The 22,706-nt window shown below is 39.6% G+C and overlaps 1 protein-coding gene across 3 annotated transcripts in view; it reads right to left on the reverse strand.

Annotated features, from left to right (window-relative positions):
- gse1b (Gse1 coiled-coil protein b) overlaps window positions 1–22,706 on the reverse strand; it is a 166,127-nt gene that overhangs the window by 27,090 nt on the left and 116,331 nt on the right. Inside the window, exon 1 of one of the 3 annotated variants that reach the window (XM_041985008.1) lies at window positions 13,597–13,840. The exons of the other annotated variants lie outside the window; for them this stretch is intronic. The gene's annotated coding sequence lies outside the window, so the exon portion shown is untranslated. Of the gene's footprint in view, window positions 1–13,596; window positions 13,841–22,706 lie in introns of those variants that run through there. 3 annotated transcript variants of the gene reach the window in all.

The following is a 22,706-nucleotide window of genomic DNA, read 5'->3' on the forward strand; positions in this document are numbered from 1 at the left end:
GAGATTTATGCGTAATAGTAGCTGAGGGTGGAGGGCTCAGGAAAAGGGTAAAAGCGTGGGTTAGACTTCCCCTCCGTCAGTCCTGCTGTCATTGCAGGGGTGTAAGTGAGTTGTTTCTTTAGTCATTTCCTTCTTCCGCCACTTGCTACTTTTCTCAGAACAGTGAAGGAGAGTATGTGTGAGAGCAATCACAGGGAGAGACAGTATTTCCAAGGTAAAGCCAGACAGCTATCAGCATTGTGCCACAACACACCTTTTCAAAAAGTTCCTCTGTTTTTGTAAAGCACACTCTTCAATGTTGTAGTTTTTTTTTCTTCCACCCTTTTTCTGTCTTACATCATGAAAAAAGGCTCCAATTTGGTTTTAGAGACAAAAATTGTACTAATGTCATCTATCTAAAGAAACTTGCAATAAGCAGCCAAATGACCACAAAATGGTAAGATAGACTCGGGGTCCTGTTGACTAACAAAGCTTCCTCCCTAAAATTTTGCTTGTTTAATCTCAGTCACCTAGTAGTTAGAAGGAACAGAGGGATAACCATGGGGTAAACAATTTTCCTGGTTCAGATCTAGTTTTATTATTCCCCCGCTCCCCATCTCTCTCTGTTTTCATTTCCTTACAACTCTCCATGGTCTTATGTCCAATGGAGGCCAAAAGAATTCCAAAAATGCAAACAGGGAAATGTAGCTTTATAAGAATCAATCGCAAATGGTTGACAGCACTTACAGAAGGAGGATGCACAGTAGCATTTTTCCAATTAGCCCCTTGAATAAGTGTGGCATGAATAAATAACTGGTATGTCAATGCACCTAAAATTACAAACCTTGCATTACAAGATTTAACAGAAAATCAAAGATAGTGTTAGAGGTTTGTAAGTGAACATGGTGTAAGAAATGAGAATAATCTCTCATCCCTGTTTTAAAATCTATTTCAAAAGTGGAAAAACAGAGTCTGAAAGTGTAGACAGTAAGTGATGACAAATAGTGCAATATAAGCAGCCCAAGCTGAGTAATCTCTTAAGAATTTCCAGATAAGTGAGGCCGACTTTACGTCTCAAGATCACTTGTTTCAACACACTTGCTTAGTATTTTAGGAAGGCTGTGCTCCTCAAACATCCAGCAGATGGCCCTGTCTCACAGTTAATCAGGGAGTCCACTATCAAGAAAACGGCATATGTCCCAGTGATACACAAAAGAGAAACAGATATAATGATACTTTTGTGGATTAAGAGAATGACAAAGGCCACATCCCCAAGCAGGGTTAAGAACCTTAATGCACAGCTGTTAGGAGATCTAAATGAATTAGATATTTTAGGATTGCAGCAAAATTGTTCCGTTTGGTTGACTACTCGATGGCTAATCACAAGCCTGTTACACACCAGGTTTCCTAATGCAAATAACTCTTTCAATTCTGCAACGCCCTAAGGAAAAACAAAACCAGGTCCTAAAAAAATAGATTACAAAAAACAACATGTAAATATGAGCCGCCCATACACACACAAGCTTGCTTGCACACACACATACACACACACACACACGCACACACAACAGATTGACTGCTAAATGGCATACAGTAAACATACAGTTTTAACACCCAGCTGGGAGAAAAGCCGATCACTAACTCGCATAGTCAAACACACACAGTTACACCCTTTGGCTGGTTGGAATGCAGATTACTCTCTCACACATAAACACACACACTTGCACACCAAGTAAATCCTCTTGGCTCCTGCATGCTCTGGCCAGTGGAGAGATAATGCAGTGGCAGCTCTAGTGAGTGGTTAATCTTTAACCAGGAAGGGATTTGCCTATCAGCTTGTTCAAACTAGTGGTGCAGTGCTGCTGGCCCATCTACCTGATCCAGTCACCAAGATGACTTGACCATGTCCAGAGCAGCCGGGGCTAAAACAGTATCACCTACAGCTGCTGTGTATCTGTGTCCACACATGAAAGATAGAGTCTTAAAACAGAACACTGTTGTTAAAAGATGGTAGTCCTACTTAGAAAAAGAGCCAAACCGGTAAGCGTCTGCCCTCGAATGAACAATAAAAATGTCTTGGCTATAAACTGGTTGGTTCTTTTGGCATTTCTGTAGGATTGTTGTTTTGTTCCACTCTTAAATTCTTGTAATTACTTACAATGTAAATTGTAATTACAGCATGATCACTACTTTCTGATCATATTCACTGTACTATAACAGATACATTTTCAAATACAAAAAACATGCTTTTTTTCACACTTTCAAAACTTATTTTTTCTGTTTGTAAGAGGGAGGGGTCAGTGGCTCATTTTCAAAACTGCAGTGATGGAAAGTAAACAAGAATAAATTTGTTTAGAACCTCGAGGTAGCATCCATTTACTACAGCCTCAACGTGTTAAGCAAGATTTCTTATCATGCCATTCTGGGAATTCTCATTCCTCAGATTATGAACTTTTATCACAAGTGCTATGCACATAATTAAAGGATATTGGCATCTCTCAGTGGACAATAATTTTTTTTAACCCGAAGCTAGACGTCTAACTATCCTCCCTGCTAAAATATTTTGGAGTAAGTGGCCCAGGCCTCGACAATGGAGGGGAGGTTTAGATTAAGCTTGATGAGTGAATGTACTCATGTTTGGTTGCAGACAGTGAGATAAATAGAATGGCAAAAGTGTATGTAAAACATTCAGCATAAAGGAATCTTGAGACTAAAGACACAGAAATAAACAAATAATGGTGCCTACAATATAATTGAAGCAGCAATGTGGATGAAACCATCCAAGCAAAACAGGACACAACATGGGCCACTTCACAGCCACGCCACAGCCTAATTTACCTAAAAATGACAACCAACTAACTGAATAACAGCAGAAAAACAGAACTTTGTGGTTGACAAAAATGGAAACCTTAAATTTTTAAATAAAACTTGTGTAATGTACACTTAAACAGCTTTAGATGTTTGGAGGGAAAAAAGCCAGCAGAAACCAAGTTATGGCCATTTTATTTCAACTACTGATGTCATATAAATGATTTAAATAAATGTTATTGTTTTTTTCTATTCAATCTCTACATGAATATTTGGAACAACATAACTATAGTAGTAGGCTGTGGCAAATGTCAATGAAATATAAACATTTTCATTTGTTCCGTGCAGCTCTTTTTAAATGAGTGAATGAAAGTGAAAATGATTATGCTAAATTAACGTCATCAGCTCTAATAATAGACATAAAACAATTATGTAATGATTCTGACAGGTTCTTGGGAGACAATCTGAAGAGTGGATTTGAATGCTCATACACATGAATACCAGGGTTTGGATGTCAACTGTTTGCAATGGTCTCATTCTTAAACACACATGATTATACACACACACACACAGTATACAGGGGCACAGCAGGATAAACCTGCTCTGGTAGTTCCAGCTTTGTTTGACTTCTGAGATGAGATGTCAAAGCAATCTACCCTCAGGCACTATACAACAGATGCATATTAGTACGTTGTGTGTTTGCACAGGCAGGAACACCTTTGATTACCATCTTCTTTCCTCCAAACCAAAGACAAAACCCTAATATCAGAGAAGTCCTGTAACAGCAGTGCCTTGGCTGCAGAGAAGCCATATCAAAAGGCGACAATTCCACAGGAGAATAAGAGAAGAAGAAAAGGTAGACGAAGGCACTTAGAGAAAGGTGGCAGTGCATGTGTGGGGGGTATGAGCAAGAGATCAATCGAGAGGAGAGAAAAAGAGTATTACCAGCTGTCATTATACAGCAGGCCAACAGCGAAGCACAGAGTATATCTCCCTCTGACCTGGCTTACACTGTCCTGAACACACAAACATGTCTTTGTGCAACCAGAGAGCAGTCTTCTTGTCTTCTGCCTTATGTGGCTTCAAATGATATGCATGAGTATGAGTGTGCATGTTTGTGCACATCTTATTATTCATCCCTCACCTCCTACTTCTCTTCCTCTCACCTCCACCCCCAACCTGCCTGACAGCAGTTTGCAACAAAAACAGAGAGATTTCAATAGACCAGCCAGGATCCATCTCGCTCTCCTCACCTTTTTTTTTCTTCCCCAATTCTCCAACGCTCACACAGACAGCTTCAGAGAAAAGTATGTCTTGAGGGCAGGCACGAGCTGAGATGACTTTCTCTCCTGTCTCCCTCCCTGTATCCAACTCACCCACCCCGACAGTGCCATTTCCTCTGTCTGTTAATTACATATCAGCTGTGGTACGGCTTGCTGAGGTTGTGGTTGTGTGGGTGCGTGTGTGTTTGCATGTCATCTGGGGAGTGTGTAGTTGTGTTCTCTGAGACACCAGCGTGGGCGTATGACAGAACAGTCTGGTTACGCTTCACAACGCTGCTTAGAGAATGTGAACACACATGAAGAGGCACACATTCAGCCACACAAACACACATAAGAGCCTCCTGTCTGTGTCTCTGGCTCTTTGTGGTCCATGCCCTCTGGTGTCAATCTGCTGCCTGTCCCCGCCACAGCCTCCTTTCTGAGTGGGATACAGTGTTGCCACTCCCCTGATGAGAGGCACAGCATCAACTCAGGTCCAGCTGTTTGACCGAAAACGCAGGCAGGGAGTCAGCTCTGACTCACTGCCAACATTGCCACCATCACCATGTCCTGTCAAGTCTCTCTTTTAATCACCCTCACCTGCTACAGACAGACAAAGAGGAGGTGGCAGTGTGGCTCTCTCCAGAAAAGGAGGGTAATGTCACAGATGTTTCCGATCATGCACACACAAACTCAACAAAGGAAGACCTGTCATGGATCTTATTGTGGTTATGCACCTGTGGTGTTCTTCAGTTCACGTTATGCCACATAAACAATACATGCACACGCAGAAATTCTCTCAAATACACAGAAAGCCCACATGCTACACAGACATGGATAAACTGTATTGTTCTGCACTTTAGTTCCCTTAATGCCTGGGGACCTCGCTACATATGACATATTTTGGTCTTTACCTTTCAACTTTATCACCCTTTCTTTCCTTTACCCCTCCCACAAAAAGAGATTCCTCAGGAGATGTTTTTGTTGGCTCCCCTATACACACTTCTCACTTTATCCCATCCCTTTACTCTCTTCTTTTTCTCTGTGATGTATTCTGCTAGGTTGTAGTTGCCTAATTAGCACTGCAAGTGCTCTGCATGGGCCCTAACTCCCAAGTGGACCCACCACACACACAAACAGGCATGTTCGCAGCCCCACTTGACTTTCCATTGCAGGGTCCAGTTATTGAGAGTTACCCTATTATAATCTTGTAATTGGTATAATTGGTGTGTGTTCCTATTTGCACACTTGTGTGTGTGTGTGTGTGTGTCCGAGAGAGTGCACATGATTTGATGAGTGAATCTTTTTTTTTCTGGGTGAGGAAACTCACTGTGACCACACACAGAGAAATAATGGTTTCAATTCTGTACCCAAAGGTACAGTACTCAGAAAAGTACACTGTAAGGTATGAAAATTAGCCTTCAGGTAATTATTATAAGCTTTCAAATAATTCTAAAGCTATAAAATCATCACTGGCATCTTAGGGGACACAACTGTGCCTTTAATAGGCTTAATGTGTAGGGAAATAAGCTACATTGTGAATATATTGATGTGGGTGAAACAGTGAAGTACTGGTATGTACTTCCACCTTGAATCTCTGCTGTTGTACTTTTGTCTGGGGTTTGCCTTCTCCCTTTGCCGACATTGATTTTCTCTGAAAACTCCAGCTTCCTCCTAAAGTCTAAACATGCATGTCAGAGTAACTAAAATGACTGTTGATGTGATGACTGTTTCCAGAGAATACATTTCTCTTAGAGAACATTGGTGTTGGCCAATATTAGCTTCAAAATTAAATATTGGATATCGGCCATTCCACTAATATAATTAAATGATAAAATAACAGACGCTGGAATTAGGTGTGTAAACATCTGTATTGGTTATTGGCTAAAGGAGTTGTAAAATATCTGCATATCAGACATTGGCCAAAAATTGAATATCCTGCATCCCCAGTTTTTCTACCAGAATATCGAGGTATTTTTGGCCATGAGGGGTGTATAATAGTTATTTAAAAGTTACAAACATGACAGGAAAAAAATGTACTAATTTATAAACTGCAATGTCTCCTGCAAGGTTCAGCTGGAGTGACATAGCTTATATACTGTTTTTTGGGACCATTCCTCAGCTTGATTTCTCAGTGTGAATAACCAAATATCTCATTGAGTAGACTTAAAAACAATAAATTAATTACTTAGTCATTACTTAATCTTTAGTGATGTGAGATCCTGTCTTTAATTTCTTGCAAATCATTTGCCAAGATGTAAATACAAACATCATATGATGCATTTTAAGAAATTTGGAAAAATTATAGGAGATGACTCTCCTATAACCTCACAGAACATTTAAAAGTTCGGCTCTCATCTAAAACACTATTACAATCTGAAGTCATAGAATAGCACCAATTACATTTTACAAAAGTGGTAGACCAGCAGCTCTTGAAGATCTTAAAATGAGTAACAGGTTCTGTATCTCTCTTCAAGTCTGCTTCTCCGAACTGGGAGTGGGCCACCTGCACACTCTTGTAGCAAGTAAAATCAGACTAGCCAAATCATATTTGTTTAATAAATTATTAAAGTTAGCAAAAATAAAATATAAACCACAGTGATATGCAAATGTGATATGGCAACACCTCAGAGTGATATACCATACTGTTTTTGCTTAATATGTGTGCAACTGTGTGTTAGCTGCATCTTGTAGTGTTTTCTTTAATTATTTATGTATCTCATAAGAAGAATATTTTCTATATTTTTGAGAGTGCATTGCTTAAATTCTTCTTAATAGCATATAATCACCCCTCTATTTCTTTCTTTTTTGCACTCAAATTGCATTATTATTGTCCAACCCAGTGAAACTTTTGATTCAAAACCAAAATTCTACAATTTACGTCATTACAAAGAACACATCAGACTGATCTATCTAGCCCTCACCATTTACAATACAAGATATCGCACAGTTTCACAAGCTCATAGTAGGGATGCTTTTTTTTGTCAACTTTATGATTAGTGTATCTACAAAGAAGTTTGAAGCTGAAAACCATTCTGATCACCATTTCAGTAAATTAATGAGGAAAACTGGTGGAAATATTATTCCGTTGGGCATATAAAATAAGATAGTGGAACTGGTGACTGCCATTTTTTGTTCAACTAAACAAAGAATTAATCAAAAGAAAGTGCTTATTAAAGAATAATGAAAAATACCTGTTAGATGCCATCAGGCGTACAAAATACAGCATCTCATTTAATTTCCACTTGCAGGTGTTCAAAAGCTTTATTCAGGCTTTTGTGGAAGCCATGTCAATTATTTATTTCAGAATATGACCATAGCGCATTCTTTTGTTTGTTTTTTTTTTAAACAAGTTCACTGAATTATTGCACCAATTACCAGCACTGACATTTCAGTCAGTGCCAGCGCAAAGGGGAAAACCATATAGCTGATGTGAAACTGAGATAAGAGGCAACACATAAGGATGATGTGAAACAAAGGTATAAACAGGAATTTCTTAAACAGTATGTTCTTTAGTTATGCAAACACCAGCCACTTAAAACAAGCTTAGCTAGCAACTAGCTCCTCTATGAAAGCACAATTAGCACAGCAACTGTTACCCCCACCGACACAGGCATGAAGCTCTGTCCATGTCCAATGTCTGTCATCCAATCATTTGGCCACAAAGCCTACCTCACTTCTTCAGACACATCTTAACTTCCTCTCATATACAAGGAGTTGTGCTAACAGACAGACACAATATGACAGTCAGCTGATGCAGCAGATACCCAAGGAAGAGAAAGAAAAACAGAGGAAACAAGAGAGGCAAACAGACATGTTGAAGAGAGATGGAAGCAGACACAGATAGAGGCAAAAAGAGAGATGATGATGTGATAGCAGAAGAAAAGGGCTTTGTTGATGAGTGGCCCCTAGTACAATGCTAGGTTATACTGCAAGAGTGTGACTGGAGGAAGCACAAAAGCAAGACAGATAGACACACTATAAAATTCATACACACACACAAACATACACACAAATAAAAGCTTAATAAAAGAAGCAGTATTTGGTGAGGGTAATAGTCAAGTATGGCCAGTACTGAGTGTGTGTATGATGCTCTTATCTGCTGCTCTCATATTGCCTGTGTTGTGTTTATTTGGCCAGTGCTTATCAGGCTGTGGGGTATCACAACGAAAGCAGCAAAAATGAGCTACACAAACATACACACAAAATCTAAAGTTATTTAAGAGGTGCTTTGGTCTGGTCAATGTAGAAGGACTGACTTGTGTCAGTGGAAATGTTTTCCTGCTTCAGCTCCCCTCAGGCAATTTAATCCAAGCTGTGGCCAGAGAACACAAAGTTAACATTGTGAAAAAGTTGCCGGTGATTACTTCACTGCTGAGCACTGTGCTCCACTGTCTAAATGAAATCACACTGGATACAAAGGCTGCATGACTCCACAGTTAAGGGAATGGCTCTTGAAACATGGGGCTCAAGCACAGCACAGGAGCAGTGTGACTGCCTAACTCAGCTGGCAACTATCATGACTCATGGCAATGGCACAGAGGGGCAATGTTCAGCAAATGGAATGCAGAAAATATGTGATAAGAACAAATGGTGGACACAACAATGCAAAGATATAATTGAGCCAAGTCAAAGTAAACAAAAAAAAGTCACATAAGCTAAAACATCCTGTTAACATCAGCTTGTAACAACCATACACGCCCAAGTCTAAAGTTACAAGATATGAGATTGGGCAAGAAGACGAAGAAGGTGTGCATCTACAGCAGATTCACTGAAACCTCCTGGTTAACCTTCTTGCAAGTTATCATCTCTTATTGTTTTTCTTTATCTTTAAGTGTGATATGATGAGCATGAGACAGTGTTAAAGCTGTGTTATGAGGTAGATTATGTAATGGTAACCTTCATTACAAGAATTTGAGTTTAGAGAAACTTATTCAAACTCTTTTTTTTCACAGCAGCAGCAGCAGGTGTAAAAACTAACTGACATATCTATACAGTTTTAATGCACTTTTATCAAAGATCTGCCCTTGTTTACATTCCCCGTGGCCTCCTTTATCTTAATCATCAAGCCACTGCTCAGTAAAATTTAGTGGGTTTTTTTTTGTTTGTTTTTTTTGTTTTTTTTTTTAGATGCAGGTTGATGAAGAGCAGGTATAGCTTGCTTGTGTGCACATTGAGTCAATACATCAAGTGATTAAGCAGCTTAATCAGTAAAATATGGGGCAAGAAGTGTTAAGCAGGGGAACAAAAGTCAGCAGTGAACGGATGTGCTAGGTTGTTTGACACATTACTTCTTTTTCTACCTGGGGGAACTGACTGTCTGCCTGGTTATCTTCTCCTCAGATAAATACTTTATGACCCATTTGTTCAGCTGTCTTCCCTGGTCATCACATTTACAACTCACATTTAGTACCACTTCTTTTTTTAAAAAACACTCAGTAGGGGATTCTTAGACATACAAAAAAAGTCAAACACACCACCTCACACCCTCCCACAGGGAGGAGCCATCAACCAGAACTTAACACCACAAAGTCAACGACATGCCCGGAGAGAGTCCTAGCTGGGGAGACAGAAGAACAGAGATCAAGAGGGAGAAAAATACAGAGGGAGACAGAGGAGAAGAAACATGGCAGAGAGGATGGACGCATGCTGGCCGAGGAAAACCCTCATTTCCTAAACATCCTGCAGTGGTTTCTCTTCCAACACAAAACCAGACCACACAGAAACCCTGGCCTGGCACACAAAGAGAGCGGTGTCTGCTCCCACATTTTCATACCACCTCAGGACATTGTTGTAATGCTAGTCAAAGTGGAGCCTCACCCAGTCAAACACATCCCATTCTCTCTAACTATGTAAACCCATGCAAAGGTCCCTCTACAGTCTGTGCTATTCAAAGCTATCAATGTGGGCTGTTGATAAGAAAATGCAAAGTGGGTCACCTTTAACTCCAGGCTCCTTGTGTAAACAGTTCAGGGAGCTGCTTGGGACTCTCCTAATCACTCTCTAAACAGAGCCAGGTGCTGTTGCCACAGACAAACTGTCACCAACACTCTGCTCAACACAGCTGCTGTCTAGCCCCCAGACACTTGCAGCACTGCAGGCTACCGCAGCATGACAAACAGCACAACGACACCTGAAAACATGCCAACCTAGTAAAAGTAGCATTGCATTATTAAGGTTCAAGAACCTTTAAACAGAAAAATTCTGCTTCTCAGAACAAGATTTGCTTAAGTATTCTCACACACTCTTCAGAAGCTGAACCGTCATACATAAGTAAGCTGTGACGAGTGACAATAATTCTAACTAAAGCCAGCTAACTTAATTCTGCTAAGGAGGTTCACGTTTTTCAGTTTAGCAGATAAAGGGAAGGCAATATGATGATCTTATCTTATGATCTGCTTTCCAAGGAATTACATTATAAAATAATAACAGTGCTGTCCGAACCTTACTACTTGCCCTGCACTAAGCAAAAGCATGATTGGCTGTGACTTAATAAGGATGATGATCACCGTATACATTATGCGTCTTGGATACTGCATTGTGGATGATGACCAGCTCTGTGCAGACCAACATCCAGAGCCTTTAAAGCAGCAGGGACATGAATCACTGCTGCTGGTCATCAGAATAAAATCAAAGGGAAAACAGCATCCAGAGATCGGTGAGTTAGTCTGTCAGCCCTGGGTTACAGTGATAGGTTTTATAGCCAAGTAGCCATATGCACAAATAAACACATTAAATCACACAGTTCAACTAGATCTGTCAGGAGGATTGCGATTCATGGATCATGGATATATCCCAAAACACCATCATACGATCTGTAGGCAAAATCATCCACCCCCCAATATGAGTTCAAACATTTTATCATGAAATGCAGAAGATGCCTTGTAAAATGTTTAAAGCGTAGAAAAGCTCTGTTTGTGCCAAGGCATGAAGAGAAAACGTTATCAACAAATGTTTGCTGTCTTAAGCTAGATCAATGGATGTCTTTAGGGAACTACTAAACCACACAGAGATGTTGTATTATGGTTCACAATAAGCTTAAAAATGACTTCTGCATGGAACTAATGCTATCGCATCAAACAATCCAGGACACAGTCAGAACAGTCTGCACCGTACAGCAAGAAAATGAGCTAAAACTGTAACATGTCAATCTCCCTAACTTTTTACAATTGCCATACTGTCAGTGTAGCTTTTTTAAAGCTACTCAACATTGACTCTGAAATGGCTCACAATTAATTGGCAGCAACTTTATAATAAACCTTGAAGAATATATAATCCAAACTGCATCACCCAGCTATCAGCTGGGATATGTTTGACAAAAAGACATTGCATTTTAAATGATCCTTTACCATCTCTGACAGCAGCTTACCAACATGATCAGTAGTCAACACAATTTATGCTACATTGAGAAATTTCGCTGATTTTCAAGGCTTTCAAGAGTTTGCATTTGATTTAAGCTAGCAGACTCAAAACTAAAACCTTTAGTTCAAAATCAAAGCTCACTATTTGCAATCATAAATAAAATACCATATGGACATAAATGAAAATAACAGACTAGATAAACAGGTATCTAAGCAATTGTCTCCAATTGACTGGCAGGTTATGTAAGAAGAAACTCCAAATTAAGGGTAGAAACTGATATTCTCACAGAACAACAGTGATAGCAGAACAACCTGTGATAGCAGTATAAATTTAAAAAAGAAAAAAAATGCCAAGTTGAGTGTGTTTTAATGTGGGGGATTTCCTGTGTGAAACAAAAATTTGTGCAATAGTGATGCTGACTACCATCAGGGGCAGAGGTGCTAACTGAAGCCTCACACAAACCTCATCTAAAGATATACCAACTAAACACTCAGACAGCTCACGTATCCACTGTGGTTTCATTTGGATCAAAGCCTTAACCAAATTCACACTATTACTGCTGGGTTCAACATGAGTTGATCAACAGAGCACAGTTGACCATGAGAAGTTCTAAAATACTGAAGTTCTGTATAATCCAGAAAAAGAAAAACCAGAAAAAACAAACAACAAAGATAAAATAACACAGTTGTCTCCAGCGATTTGACCTCACAATTTCCATGGTGAGATTATTAACTAATTGTTACAAACATGCTAAATAACTTAACTTTTATTTTATTTTTTTTAACCAAGTGGTAAAACCTCACCACTACATACTGTGTCTGTCACAACCAAAATTAACTGTTATTGTCCTCCACAAATGAAGGTGTCCCTTCATTATTCTTAATGGCCTTGTGTGTTTTATTGTGCCTGGCCCAGCCATGAGCCATTTTTTTGCTCATGTGTAAACAAAAACAAAAAACAAAACACAACAACAACAACATGTTATCAATTTAAGTTGTGATAAAAAAATAATGGATACATACACTACACACACACAAAACGACAGCACGTGAAATACAGATAGTACCATTACATACAGAATGAATGGATGAATAAATAACAGAAGGCTTTTGCAGTTATGGCTAACCTTATCAGCAATAGCTAAAACACACAACAAGGCTCCTTCTGGCTGCAGATAAACTCAACCCGCTCCACAGTGTGCTCGGTAAAGCCTGTTGCTTCAGGGCTGTGTTTTTAACCCGGGTGTGTGATAAACAGCGTGCATATTATATACATATATATATATATATATATATATATATATATATATATATGTGTGTGTGTGTGTGTGTGTGTGTGTGTGTGTGTGTGTGTGTGTGTGTTCACTACAGAAGCAGCTGTCGTACGCGCCTGCGGTTCAAAAGAAGTGAAGGAGCGCGTGGGAAGTGATTCAACACGTCCACCTGCCGCGCGCACGCGCGTGCACACACGTAGTTACAAGGGGTCAAATCCTGCACCCCAAGCACCAAATGGTCAAAATGTGTCACTCTAGCAGTCAGTCACAGTTATACAGAGGAAATGCCCCCTTTCGTCCTCTCAGGCAGCAAAGCAGACCAGACAATAATTTAAAGGAGCCAGTCTGACTGGAGACTACCAAGAAAGCCAACAATACAGTTTTTATAAAGCGAAAGGTCTACAGTGAGTGTAACAAGCTTAATGCTGAAGCCCTCGGGGCTGTGCTTGATATAATAATCACAACAGTGCCCTGGTAACAACATAACAAGAAGTTAATTAGAGGGGGTGGGGGTCGTCAGATATTACTATTTCTTCTTCTTTTTCTCTTGCAGACCTTAGGGCTGTTTTGTTTCTTAAATACGACTAGCCTATATAAAAAACCTTTAGCAATGCAATAGGTAAAATACTTTACAGAATGAACGCACAACAGGCCACCTGAACGTATCGGAGCGATTCTCTTTCTGTGGCACTGAATTCTCTTTCGCGTCTCTTTCACACATTAGCGCGCGCGCACACACGTGAAGAGACAAGGGCTCGGCACCGACCTTCAAAAAAAAACAAAAAAAAAAAACGTTTCCTCGACATAGTAATGACTTCCTCAACACAACCCCGCCGTATGCTCGCTCGTTTACACAAACAACCTCCGGGTTTGAAAACAAGCCTAACTACAGATTTACACAGAAGCACTCACCGCAAACAAGTATGGGTTATTCCGCCACTGTTCATAAATGAGTAAATTTCTCCCTCTGTTAGCAGCGAGAGCTCGGATCCATCCTTCCGTCGAGAACAGAGACTGCACTTTTGTTATCGCGCAGGAAGCTCCGACGCCTAGCGAGGCCACAGGGACGGAGAACAGCAGAGCGCCGTGGAGAGGAGGAGAGAGGCGGCCGGCTGCTGGAAGCCGGGAGGTGGAGCTTCCTTTCCGGCGGGGGCTGGACAGACACGCAGAAAAGACAGAGCAGTCGGTGGAGAGGCGGGGGGTTAAAGCACCTGCTCCCTCCCCGTCACGCCTCCAGTCCATAGGGCTCACCCCGCTTTGTCATCCATAGTGAAAAAAAGTCCCTCCATCCCCAACCAGGAAAGAAAAAGTCACTTCCTGTTCTTTGAAATACACCACAAACAAATCTGAGTGTTTATTCATCAAGTTAGTTAATTATGACAAATGACAGGATAAGGAAATAATTAATTCTTTGCAATCTGCAAACACCATGAATAATTTAAAAGAACATCTGTGATGTTTTATTGCTTTTTACTGACATTTGTTTTTGTTTCAGCATATTTGATATTTCCTTGTTTCAGGATGGAATGACAGTTAAAAGCAGATCTAAACTGAGAAGCAATAATGCAATCCCTGATCTGTGGTCAGTTTGAATGATTCGGTTTGAAGTGAATAGCCTAAATATTTTTTATTAAGTTTTTTTTTTCCTCAGTAGATTTTTTTTTCTTTTAAAGGCATCTAGTAAAATACAAATAAAATAACAAAAGACCAGGGTCACTTTTTCACAAAGAAAAAAAAATTCTGCTGGATTATTTCTGTAAACAAAAGTGTTGTTGTTCTCAGTGATTTCTTATATACAGCCTGTGGTTTAAATTTATCTTCCAGTATGTAATTGCATTTCCCCAATAATACACCCAAACAAACAGTATACCTATTATTCTTAGATCAATAGCACGTGATAGTACAGCTGACTACAATGGCCATGTGACCTAAGTTAATGGCTAAATAACAAATGCTTCATATTTGGATTGATGTTAAAGTTTGCTCATGTTTCGAAATAATCAAAAGATATTTTGGATTAAGTCTGCTTTGTGTTGCTTGTTCCCAACTGTTTGTGATCTTGCAGTATGTAGTGGGTTAAAAAAAAAAAAAAAGAGAAAGAGTAGTTCCAGCAAGTGTCCACTAGGGGACAGCCAACCATAAAAAGCACACAAGCCTCTACCTCTGTCTGGCCTATCAATGATTTTACTGTGCATTAGATACCAGCGACTGCACAGGCTGTAAAATCAAAGTCACACTTTTAAGCAGTAAAGACAGGATGTTCTTTAAATGCCAAGGATGAAAATAAGGATTAAGACGGTACTGACTGGGGAGGAAGTGGGAAGAGGTCCTTTGTAGCTCTAATTGTGCTGTAAATTGCTAATTGGATGCATTGGATCAAACACAAGCTTAATTGTGTATTGTGCATGTCTCCTTCTATATCCTACTGTTATGGAATGACAGCATCAGCAGAGCAGATAACAGCCTCCAGCTCCTAGAATGATCTCAGCTTAACTCTCTCTGTGTTTGTGTGTGCGTACATATTCGTAAACCATGTGTCCTGTCTTTCATTCAAGTGATAGTATATCCCTCACCTCTGCTTGACCTGTAAAAGAGAGCAGGTAGAAAAACTATCCTGAATAATAATGCAGCACTGAGACCTCAGTCTTTGATGTGCCTGCTGTCTGTACACATGGCAGCTCTGTAAAATCTAAAGGAAACCCTCCTTCTGTTTAATTACTCAGAGAATCAGCAATTTTATGGTCTTTTTATAAGTAATCACTAATGAGCTATTAGTCTTCAGTCTTTTCTGGTGATTAGCAATTTGAGTAAGGAATTAGTAGAAAACATAAATATGTTTTTTTCTGTATAATCAGCACTAGATCCCTTAGCGTGACTGCATTAATCATTTTAGGAGGATATAACCCTCTAATATATCAACTAATACGTTTTTAAGACATCCTCGGCCTATTAGTTGCTAATTCTTATTTTAGTCAGGAACAAATCTATTAGAGAGACTTAGATTTTCATTGGGATGTGCAGTGCAGTTTCATATTTTTCAAATAGCACAATTTTGCATCAGTACATGTTTGGATATTCTGTTTTAATTGTACCATTTTCCTACTCATTGCATATAACTACAGAGAACTAGCATTTAGCACGGACAGTAATTAACATTTTACCAAAATAGTTTGACAACAGCTTAAAAATGCTTGCTCCATTTAAACTCAGAGTGGATAAACATTTGTGTTGCCGTCGACAGTTTCCAGCACAGACACATACTTTCAAAAATACACATTTGAACTGTGAATCTCCCACAATGAGCTTTAATTACTATTCCTCCTCTCAGCTGCAGGTGTAGTGCTGTTTAACTGCAAGAGTCTGCAAGGTATTCCTCTTCGCCTCCTCCTGTTCTCTTTCACCAGCTTTTCTTCTCAACCTCCTCCACCCCCCTCCTTTGATATTAAACGTCCCCTGTTCCTACTATCCCTCATTGATTTGACTGCTTGCCATTTCACATACAGCACTCCTAACGCTGCTTCTACCTCCTCTTTTTCTCGGCAGTCTTTGCTTCTCTCTGCACTGCCTCCCCTATTCTTTTCTCCCAAGCTCTCTCGCTGTCTCTCAGCAGTGGACCTGGCCTTAGGCATCGTTAGCTTAATTTAATAAAGGGGCTTAAGCTTTTGAGAGGCTTTTGAAGGATCTGACTGCTGTTACATTCATTACAATCTATCAGCCACAAGAGACACAGTCTTGTTGCATGACTGAGAAAGGAAGCAAATGTGCATGTCTGTCTGTGAGTGCATATGTATGTGCATTGGGGAAATTGTATTACTAATGGTTTTAATTATTAGAGTGAAGATGGAATGACATACCTTGTGAACTCAGAACTCACACCTGCTTTACCTGGTTAAATGGAGTGTTTTGCAGGATTTGCTGCACAGTGTGCATATGTGTGTCCAGTTTGTGTAAGCCTGCGCGCAAGTTGGTTATAGGAAGTGATGTATGGTGGAAGAATTAGCCTACACTACAAATGTGTGAATGCTTTCTTCTCCTAAGTCATATAAAAAGAAATGGCTCCTCACCTTTTTTTTGAGCTTGCACAGTCCCTCCAAAAACAAACGGCGCAAGCTGCACCCACCTCCTTCCGTGCCTCCATTATGCTAACGACAAGTGACAGCTTTTACAGCCTTCCCCATAGAGGAGACACACTCACAGTGGACAGGCAAGAGAAGGCTTCAGCTACCCCTGTGGACATTTTGATTTTTACTCTGAGATTACTATCCAGGCTATCCTAGGTTTGCTTCCTACTGTCAATGCCCAAACAAAACCTAGGCAAACCAGAAATCTAAGCATGCTGAAAAATTGCACAAGAATTGAATAAGAATTGACTTTTGCGTATATCTGTGCATGTGTGTACTTATGTGCATGTGTGAAGGCTAGAGGGCATTTGTAATATCTCAGACTTTCATGTTCCATATTCTTCCCATACAGCAAGATATTAAATTAAGAGAGGTGAAAGAGGTAATTAACATGCAGATCAGGTGCCATGCAGAAGATAGAAGAGCCTCTGCTCAAAGTGACATCAAGAAAACCACAGAGATGGATAAAAAGAGAGTAAGAAAAAGGGAGAAATATGGCCTTCTCTGTAATTTACTTCACTAGATGACCGGTGTTAACCACACAACTGAGCACAGCTGTGATACACAGATGCATAATGAAGAAAAGAAGGATAGAACTGCAGCTGATTACTTAAATTATGATGTGACAATTATTTTTTGGATGAGTGATTGATTACCCGTATAACAGTTAAAAATTGGAAAATAGATATCAGTTATTCTGAGTGAAAATTAATTAATTGGGCAGTTGCTTTAGCTCTAATTAATTTCTCAATGAAAGAGCTATATAAAACAATCTCTACTTATTAAAATATATTTAGAGATAGAAACAACACATACTTATTCACCAGATTTAATATATATACATATATATATATTCCATGTAAACACTCTAAATCTAAAAATCCTTCTTTTGGACAATTTCCTAAGTAAACTTTATAAATAATCTCTCCAGTGCAACTGGTGATAGAATTAGCTGTTATTTTATTTTATTTTGTTTTTTGCTGTTGCTGCTGTTTTATTTTTGCTTACCTTACTTAACCTCTCACCCAGATAACCAAATACCACCAGACACATTCTGACCAACAGCCTTACATGAGCAACCCCAAGCCACTTTTAATTGCTACTGCAATTAGAAATGCAGTGCATGGCTTGTTTGTAGGCTGTCTGTATGTGCTTAGGATGACTTTGAGTAGATTAGATGAAGATTGCAAGTAATCTCTCTCATATTTACATTACATGGCAGTTAAAATGCTGCTTATCTGCCTCTCGGCACCTTAAAATGCAAACACATGCATTAACATATGCTGTGGTTCTGCAGGCTTACTGTTAAACCAGGTCAAGGGCCGCAGAAGAAAACAGGGGAATACAACCAAAGGATAAATTAAGACATATGGAAGCGACATGGATTACAACAGGAAAAGAGAGGAGGTGTGTGGGGTAAGGATGCATGGCTATATTCCTTCCTGCTACAGTCCTACCATGTGGATGTCTGTGTATGTGTGAGCAAGCAACAGGGGAGTGTGCTGAAGCCTATTAACAGACGTAGAGGTAATAGGCAGGGGGAGCCAGGATGTGTCTGAGCCACTGACCTGCCCATTAGCTCTCTCCAGTTCGCTAAGCCCTCACATCGATCACCCAGCCACACATCATTGATCTGGAAAACCAGGCACGAGCACACTACTCAGACATACCCTCTGTCTCTCACACCTCTGGGTTGTTGTGCATGTTTGTATTGTAGCTGCACAACTACTTGGTTGCTCTTGTGTGTTTAATCTTTAGGCCCCAGAATCTAAGTGGACACTTACATTCACAGACACCTTCCATGAGACATACAAAAAGGCACAGGAACGTGAAAGCCTGTTATATGATCCTTCCCATTATTCAAATGTATTCCACCTTTCCAACCCTCTGCTGTGACATAATTAACAATGTACACTGCTCTATTAGCCATGCTGGCATAAGCTAATTGTTAGCTGTCATTGTGAATGTTGCACACATTGGCCACACAAACATAGACAAGCCTGAAATGGATATATATTCTTGTGCAGACATATTCAGTTCTTATTGGATGATACCTGGATACAGATTCTACTCTAATTGCAATGGCCATTAGTTAAGAACAAAATCTTTATGGGCGATACGTCTGCTGCTAATTAGATCAAATTGCTCTCACTTCACTGTTATTGTAGAGATGAAGCCTCACTGCCTGTTTGCTTCAATAGAGCAGGACAGGGCACCAGAATATTTTATTTAATGTGCTGACAAAAAAGAGAGCAAAAGAAGAACAAGAGGAGTGAAGGCAAAATTAGAGGTTACAAAAATGACTGTTATACTGTGATGTTAAGAGCAGAGGGGAATAGGAGGTGTGAGTGCTCAGAGAGCGAGAGAGAGGGAGGATGGAAATTGGTGGGAGGATCTAGATAGTAACCAGAGAAAAGGAAAGCGGTGTGAACATTACAGACGGAGATGTGTCAGGCAGTAGCAGATATGCCAAGGATAAAAAAAACAAAAAAAAAAACACATACAGGATAAGTTTACATGAGTTTTAATTCCCATTTTAAAAAATAACTTAAATAAAAAATAAATTAACACCTCTTTTAAAAATATTAAAAATGACCTAATTCTGAATGAAAATGACCATTCCGAATTTACCTTAAATCCGAAATATGTTGATGGTTTGTTCTGATTTTAAATCCAAATTGAATAATTCCTCTATTGTTCATTCCAATTTAAATTAGTTTCAGTCGTTCTGCACATGCTCACTCCCTTCTCCTGTCGCCATGACGGTACGCTACCTCCCTTCTCCTCCATGAAGTGAAGTAGTATGCTAATGTTAAGATGCTGCTTCAAAACCATAACCAAAATCAGAGCGAAAATCATTCTTATTATGTGCACTTCCATGTTGTAGCTGAAAAGAAAAGAAGTAGGAACTGGAGTTTGTTCGCCCCCACCCACCCAGTTCAATCAGAACCCTTCCCAATTCCCAGATTTTAAGCAGAATTGAATAAAGGCAATTAAACGTTTTTTCCACGTTAACCCCAGTTCGGACTTATTATTTCCACATAAACACAAAGGAGAATACTTTAATTCTGAATTATTTCATTCTGGAAAAATTAATTCTGAATTAAAAACATTGTTTAACTGTGGCCACAGACAGCAAAGAAATTTGTGTCTGAGCAATTTTGTACACACAAAAATTCTGCATCTGTAAATTTAGCTGCAGCAATCACTGGTGCTACAATAGCAGACAAATTACGTAGATGAATGAACTCTGAGCTCAGAAACAGTTTTTGTAAACAAAAACTTTGAGGTGTAAAGTAAGCTATGACTACTTTTGTTTTACATTGGAAAGCAATTCAACATAACAACAACTAATGACCCGGTTGAATGAAACAGAGGAGGGGGATGCAATGAAAAACCACAAGGACAACCTTTGTTTAACTACTAAATCTGTTTCTTGAATGAAAACCTAATTAATAAAACCCCTAGATATTTTTCATTGTCCCCACACTCTTACATAGATTCACTCCCCTTTCCTTTCTCCCACTCCCACATATCCACAGATGGCGCAGGGATGATGATAGCCAAACCAATTATTTATCTAATTACGACTTATCATTTAAAAGCACCAGCAGTTGTTAGGTTTTCAAGTAGGTCTGATAAAGCCACGTTACATAAATTTAAACAATATCTTTGTGCATGAAGTGGAGCTAACAGAAACATGTCCACTAAAATATTCCTAATAAAAACAGTGTTAAGTACCGTTTCCCATCATTTATTGGCAGATATGTCCACAAATGTACAGTAGGCCATGATATACAGAGCAGTAATGTACAGGAAATGAAAGGGAGGTGGAGAGAGAGAGAGATGTAGCAGAAGCCATGGTGAGTTCAAGCCCATGCTAATAGGGTAATTGCATTGATTTCCATTTAGCTGCACTCTCTGATGTTATTTACAGCGTTTAGCCCTGCAAACAAGGCCCTACTCTCCTCTCCCAGTTTGCTTTTAACCAGCCGTGACACTCCGTCAGCCCCTTTTTCCTTTACCCTCTGCTGCTCTTCACCCCTTTCACAACTGCCAAAACAGCCAAATACATTATTAGGCCATTAATAGCAGTCATGCTTACACCACTCCTCCCTCTCCCCTCCTCATTCATTCCAGCGTTGCATTTCCTCCCTCCCTCTACTCTTTTCAGGCCTGCTGGCACAGGCACTGAGCTGCTTTTAAGTGGCTCTTCTATCCGTCCAGTCTGAGATGTGACTGTGAATGGTGGGGTGAGCGGTCAGAAAGGCCCCTTCCTGTAAAGTGTCACAAATGTCAAGGCTTTACAAGTGTCAACTTCAAATTGTGAATTTCAGTCAAGGTGTATTAGACATGTAAAGGAGTTTCCATTTCAGATCCAAAATTTTGTGGCAATGAGAAATATGTGGTAACTGCAGGAGATGTAGCTCACAGTTTGGGGTATTATACATTCCTGGTAAAAGTTAACTGGTAGTAAAGATACAGAACATATCAAAGAAGTCACTTTATAGTTTTAAAACAACATTCCTGTGAAAACTAGAGTTCTTGTCTTCATCGGCTTCTCTATGGCACAATACATATAAGATGTAAACATGATAAAGGTAGTGATGCTATAAACAGTTGGAAGGATTAAATTCAGTCAGCCTGAATTTAATCTGTCAGCTGTTTGTCTTCTGTTCCCTCTCTACCTCTCGTGTAGCAATAGCAATAGAAAAAATTAGAAAAAAGGAGAGTGAGTATGAGAATGAGTGTAAAAGTGATTAGCATGCAGCAGACGGTGTGTTGTATTAGTTCTATATTAATGTGGCGATCACGTCCGGGACACAGACAGAGAGCATTAAGCTCATCATCACTCTTCTGCACACATCAAGGACTCATCCAAGACCCACAACCTACCACACAAGCAACAGGAGATGTGGAAGGTATCGATGGATCACTTTTTTTAGCCACTGATTTGTGTGCAGTTATAGTGAGGCAGAACAGGAGGCTGATACATAATGAGGAGCACAATATCTGTCAGAGTATTTCACCAGGTGGAACTTACAGACAGGTGACAAATTATAGGAGAGACTTAAATAAATGAGGGGTGCAGATGCTTCCACATAGGTGAACTATATGGTAAAATTAAGCAATTAATTTCCCCATATGTTCTCTGATGGTGATTCTGATTTTTAATTGAACATGGCAAGAAAAAAAAACATGAGTGAAACTGTTAAAGCACAGATGACAGGAGCTTCAGACACTTTGGGTAGTACTTAAATAGGACTCCTGACTTCAGTGGCATCTGTATTTTGGTCTACAGGAAAGATTTCAGTAAAAATGGTTGCAGTTTTTTGTGTGATATTTACAGTAGAGAAATAATACAGGAGAAGCTTTTATTCAGATGACTGAAAAATGCTAATACAGGGTTTGATCAGACTGAGTCAATGCAAAAGTTAAAGAGCGACATTATAGTAGGCTTGAAGTGCATAAACCCTTCATTACAGAGATGAATGCACATTTGAGAGTCAAGTGGTGCAAACCCCATCTGCATTTGTCTATTGAGAGGTGGAAAAAAAGAGATAGGTCAGATGAGTCATCCCTCTGACATATCTCAGAGTACATGTACAATGCAGATGGAGAAAATGGTACAGAGCAGATTCTTGACCCCTACAGTAAGGGGATCTGGTAGCTCTGTTTAGCTCTCCAGGGCATTTTTCTGGGTCTATTTGCCCCATTAAAAGAAATGATTACTGAAAATCAAGTGAAAGTTGCTATGCAGTGATCACTTATATTTTTTCCATTTTGATGGTAGTTGTTGCCTCCAGGGTGACAATGACCCCCGTCCATAGGTCACAGTATGTCACTGAATGGTTTTGTGAAAATGAAAACTAAATTAAACACCCAACAAAGATTTTGGGT

Source organism: Melanotaenia boesemani, chromosome 1 (assembly GCF_017639745.1).
Source record: "Melanotaenia boesemani isolate fMelBoe1 chromosome 1, fMelBoe1.pri, whole genome shotgun sequence".
NCBI lineage: Eukaryota > Metazoa > Chordata > Actinopteri > Atheriniformes > Melanotaeniidae > Melanotaenia > Melanotaenia boesemani.